The sequence below is a fragment of the Arachis stenosperma genome, chromosome 3 (genome assembly GCF_014773155.1).
Source record: "Arachis stenosperma cultivar V10309 chromosome 3, arast.V10309.gnm1.PFL2, whole genome shotgun sequence".
Taxonomy (NCBI): Eukaryota; Viridiplantae; Streptophyta; class Magnoliopsida; order Fabales; family Fabaceae; genus Arachis; species Arachis stenosperma.
Genome location: NC_080379.1, coordinates 65,901,168 through 65,907,167, shown reverse-complemented (window position 1 = coordinate 65,907,167; position 6,000 = coordinate 65,901,168).

Here is a 6,000-nt window from a genome sequence, read left to right as displayed (position 1 = left end):
TGGGGGTCATCCATCCTTGCTGTTGGTTGGATATATTTAGCGTTTCTTCTTTTAGCACGGAGGGGGATTGTAAGGTTTCCTGGAGGAGACTTCTGTTGTTGCCTCCGGGCTTGGTGCTGGCGAGCTTTGAGAGGGCGTCTGCCCGGGCGTTTTGTTCCCGAGGTATGTGCTGAATCTGTATCTCTGAAAAGTGGCGTAGTTGTGCCTGTGTTTGGTCCAGGTATTTTTTCATGGTGGGGTCTTTGGCCTGGTAGCTTCCATTTACTTGTGATGTGACGACCTGGGAGTCGCTGAAGATCGTGATCTTCTGGGCTTCGACCTCTTCGGCTAGCTTTAGACCTGCTAGTAGGGCCTCGTATTCGGCTTGGTTGTTCGAAGCCTGGAACTCGAATTTTAGGGATAGTTCTATCCGCGTTCCTTGGTCGCTTTCGAGTATAACCCCGGCTCCGCTTCCAGTTTTGTTTGAGGACCCGTCGACATACAGGTTCCATGAGAGTGGAGTTCCAGGGGTCTCAGTGTATTCTGCGATGAAGTCGGCTAGATACTGAGATTTTATGGCAGTCCGGGTTTCATAGCGGAGGTCGAACTCGGACAATTCTACTGCCCATTGCAGTATCCGTCCTGCCAGGTCTGTTTTTTGGAGGATGTGTCTCATGGGTTGGTTTGTCCGGATTTTGATGGTGTGGGCTTGAAAGTAGGGACGGAGCCTCCGAGCTGTGAACACTAGGGCGTAGGCGAATTTTTCTATCTTCTGATAGTTTAATTCGGCCCCTTGTAGTGCCTTGCTTACGAAGTATATGGGGTGTTGTCCTCGGTCATTTTCTCGTATTAACGCTGAAGCGATTGCTCGATTTCCAACCGAGAGGTATAGTACGAGTTCTTCTTCTTTTAAAGGTCGGGTTAGGATTGGTGGCTGCCCGAGGAATTTCTTGAATTCTTGAAAGGCTTTTTCGCACTCCGGGGTCCATGAGAAGGGTTTCCCCTTCTTTAGGAGTGAGTAGAGAGGTAGTGACTTTATTGCTGATCCTGCCAAGAATCTTGATAGGGCGGCTAGCCTTCCATTCAGTTGTTGTACTTCTTTGACACATGTCGGGCTCTTCATATTGAGTATCGCTTGGCATTTGTCCGGGTTTGCTTCGATGCCCCTTTGAGTTAGCATGAAGCCTAAGAACTTTCCGGCTTCTGCGGCGAAGGTGCACTTCGTCGGGTTAAGTCTTATGTTGTGTTTTCTGAGGGTGCCGAAGACACTGGTGAGGTCGGTCAGCAAGTTTTTGTCTTCTTGTGTCTTTACCAGCATGTCGTCGACATACACCTCCAGCTGTAATCCGATGTGCTCTGAGAACACTTTGTTCATTAGCCTCTGGTAGGTTGCCCCTGCGTTCTTCAGCCCGAAGGGCATTACTACGTAGCAGTAGTTTGCCCTTGGGGTTATGAACGAGGTCTTTTCTTGGTCGGGTCCGTACATCGGGATTTGATTGTATCCCGAGTATGCGTCCATGAAGGAGAGATATCTATAGCCTGAGGCTGCGTCTACTAAGGCGTCGATGTTTGGTAGTGGATATGGATCTTTGGGGCAGGCTTTATTGAGATCCGTGTAATCGACGCACATCCTCCATTTTCCGTTGGGCTTTTTTACCAAGACCACGTTTGCGAGCCATAGGGGGTATTTTACTTCCCTAATGAACCCTGCATCTAGCAGTGCTTGTACTTGTTCTTCTATTGCTTGCATGCGCTCGGGTCCGAGCTTCCGGCGTCTTTGTTGGACAGGTCGGGATCCCGGGTACACTGATAGCTTATGGCACATCAGGTCGGGGCTTATGCCTGGCATGTCGGAGGCTTTCCAGGCGAAGAGGTCGGAATTCTCCTTTAAGAGGGTTATGAGTTCCTCTTTTAGGCCTGCTTCGAGGTTTGCTCCTATGTTTGTTATTTTTTCAGGTGTGTTCCCAATCTGGACTTTTTCGGTTTCTCCCTCTGGTTGTGGCCGAAGATCTTCTCGGGCTTGAACTCGTCCGAGTTCTATTGTGTTGACCTCTTTCCCTTTTAGGCTTAGGCTTTCGTTGTAGCATCGCCGCGCTAGTTTTTGGTCGCCTTTTAGGGTAGCGATTCCCTTTGCGGTAGGGAACTTCATACAGAGGTGTGGGGTTGAGACTATAGCTGCCAGCCTGTTTAGGGTTGGTCGCCCAATGAGGGCATTGTATGCTGAAGTGACGTCGACTATGATGTAGTCGATGCTTAATGTTTTGGATTGCTCGCCTCTTCCAAAGGTAGTGTGTAGTGAGATGTATCCTAAGGGATGGATCGGGGTATCCCCTAGTCCAAATAGGTCGGTGGGATAGGCCTTTAGTTCTTTTTCTTCAAGTTCGAGCTTGTCGAAGGCCGTTTTGAACAGGATATCTGCTGAGCTTCCCTGGTCAATCAGGGTTCGATGTAAGTTGGCGTTTGCTAGGATAATGGTGACTACCATTGGATCGTCGTGCCCGGGAATGATCCCTTGAGCATCTTCTCGGGTAAATGAGATAGTAGGTAATTCGGGCAGGGGACTGTCTTCTCGGACGTGATAGACTTCTTTGAGGTGTCTTTTTCGCGAGGATTTGGAGGTTCCTCCGCCTGCAAAACCTCCATTTATCATGTGAACATGTCTTTCAGGGGTTCGCGGGGTTTGTTCGGCCCGATCTTCGTTGTCTCCCCGCCTTCTCTTCCTGGTCTCTTCTCCTTTCTCTGCTATGTATCTGTCGAGTTTTCCTTCTCTGGCTAGCTTTTCTATGACATTTTTTAGGTCGTAGCAGTCGTTAGTAGAATGACCGTAGAGTTTGTGATATTCACAGTATTCGGACCGATCTCTCCCCGCTCTCTTGTGTTTTAGCGGTCGGGGCGGTGGGATCTTTTCGGTGTGGCATACTTCTCTGTAGACGTCTACCAGGGAGACTCGGAGGGGGGTGTAGTTGTGGTACTTCCGTGGCTTGTCCGAGTTGGGGTCTTCTTACTTCTTCTGTTCCCGATCCCGATCTCGGAGTGGGTAGGTTGATTCCTTCCTAGAAGAGTCTCTTAGCTGGGAGGTCTCCTCCATGTTGATATATTTTTCTGCCCGCTCCTGCACCTCGTATAGGGAGGTCGGGTATCGTTTGGATAGGGATTGGCTAAACGGTCCCTCTTTTAGGCCGTTTGCTAGTCCCATGATGGCTGCTTCTGTGGGCAAGTGTTGTATGTCTAGGCAGGCTTTGTTGAATCGCTCCATGTATTCTCGGAGGGTTTCTTGGTTACCTTGCTTGATCCCGAGTAGACTGGGGGCATGTTTTGTCTTGTCCTTTTGAATAGAGAATCTTGTTAGGAATTTTTTGGTTAGGTCTTCGAAGCTGGTGATCGATCTTGGTGGCAGGTTGTCGAACCACTTCATGGCTGACTTGGTGAGAGTGGTGGGGAAGGCTTTGCACCGAATTGCGTCGGAGGCGTCGACTAGGTACATTCTGCTTCTGAAGTTGCTGAGGTGATGACTTGGATCGGTGGTGCCGTCGTAGAGGTCCATATCGGGTGGTTTGAAGTTTCGCGGTACCTTCTCCTTCATGATCTCTTGCGTGAAGGGATCGTGGTTGCCCTCGGTGGTGGTGCCGCGTTCTGTCCGGTCTTTCAGGTTGGCCTCTATTTTCCGCAGTTTTTCTTCTAATTCTCTCCGCTTTCGAGCTTCCCTTTTCAGATCTTGTTCAGTTTCTTTCTGCTTTTTTATGTCTTCTTCGAGTTGTTTTAGTCGGTCTTGTTGTGCTCGGACTGCTTCTAGAATTTCCGAGCTCTTCTCTTTTTCGGAATTTTGTGGATCTTTGTTTGGGGGTGATGTTTTTGGGCGATTCTGTTTGTTTCCTCCTGGAGTGCGTGGTGATAGAGGGCTGTCCGGTCGTTCTCCGGTGTCAATTTCGTCCTCTTGTTCAGATGCAGCGTGGCCATTGTTGAGAGGGTCGTCCGCCATGATAGAGGGATGACTTCCAGGTTCCCCGGCAACGGCGCCAATGTTCCGAGGGTTACCTGAAACGTGTAGCTCGGTCGTCTGGAGAGGCCCGAGGTGGGGGTTCAGGGACCCGAACTTGATATGCGGAGTGGTTGGTGGTTGTACCTGCAATGACACTCCGATGCTTAAGTTAGCATGGGTCCAAGCAAATATGCGTAGAATGTGGAATGAATGCCATACCTGGGTGCTCCAGTGTATTTATAGTAGTTGGCCGTGATCTTCTCTGGATAAGATATTCTTATCTTATCTTATCTTTTGGGAGTTTATCTCTATCTTTGCGGAACCGCCTCTTCTAGGCCTTTTTCGGCCTTTAGGTTTTGGGCTGCGTTCCTTTTGATGGGCCTTCCTTGCTTTTTGTCCGAGGTCCGACCTTTAGGCGTGAGCCTTAGGACGAGGTCGGACCTTTTATGAATTTGCCGAGTTGGAGGAGCCCGGTCAGGGTATGAACAGTATCCATTCTGGCGTTTAACGCCCAAAATGCACCCTTTTTGGGCGTTAAACGCCCAACCAGGTACCCTGGCTGGCGTTTAAACGCCAGTCTGTCCTTCTTCACTGGGCGTTTTGAACGCCTAGCTTTTTCTGTATAATTCCTCTGCAGCATGTTCTGAATCTTCAATTCTTTGTATTATTGACTTGAAAAGACACAACTTAAAAAATATTTTTGGATTTTTAATAATCAAAATGCAACAAGAATCAAATAACAATGCATGCAAGACACCAAACTTAGCAGTTTGTATACCACTGACACTAACAATATGAGAATGCATATGAGACACACAAAATACTTCAAGTCAATAGAATTCAAAGATTAGAGCAAGTAAATCATCAAGAACATCTTGAAGATCACTAAGACACATGAATGAATGCATGCAATTGACACCAAACTTAAGATAAGACTAGACTCAAACAAGAAACATAAAATATTTTTGATTTTTATGATTTTGTAATTTTTTTGTGCTTTTTTTCGAAAATTATATGGAAAGAAAATAAAGGTATCAAAATTCTTAATGAGAATTCCAGGAATCATGCAATGTTAGTCTAAAGCTTTAGTCTAAAGGAATTAGACATAGCTAGCCAAGCTTCAGCAGGACATTGCATTCAAGAGCTAAATTGATGAGAATCAATCAGCTTTGGTGATGATAAGAACATCACCTTGAAACACTAGAATTCATTCTTAAGAACTCTGAAGAAAAATACCTAATCTAAGCAACAAGATGAACCGTCAGTTGTCCATACACAAAACAATCCCCGGCAACGGCGCCAAAAACTTGGTGCGCGAAATTGTGAACAATACTTTTCACAACTCTCATAATCCCCAGTCATGAACTCCAAAAACTTGGTAGCTCAATTCCATGGCATTACACAACTTCGCACAACTAACCAGCAAGTGCACTGGGTCGTCCAAGTAATAAACCTTACGCGAGTAAGGGTCGATCCCACGGAGATTGTTGGTATGAAGCAAGCTATGGTCACCTTGTAAATCTCAGTCAGGCAGACTCAAATGGGTATGATGATAAACGAAAATAACATAAAAGATAAAGATAGAGATACTTATGTATATCATTGGTGAGAGCTTCAGACAAGCGAATGAAGATGCCTTCCCTTCCGTCTCTCTGCTTTCCTACAGTCTTCATCCAATCCTTCTTACTCCTTTCCATGGCAAGCTTATGCAAGGGTTTCACCGTTGTCAGTGGCTACCTCCCATCCTCTCATTGGAAATGTTCAACGCACCCTGTCACGGCACGACTATCCATCTGTCGGTTCTCAATCAGGCCGGAATAGAATCCAGTGATTCTTTTGCGTCTATCACTAACGCCCCGCCTTCAGGAGTTTGAAGCACGTCACAGTCATTCAATCATTGAATCCTACTCAGAATACCACAGACAAGGTTAGACCTTCCGGATTCTCTTGAATGCCGCCATCAGTTCTCGCCTATACCACGAAGACTCTGATCTCACGGAATGGTTGGCTCGTTTGTCAGGCGAGCACTCGGTTGTCAGGCG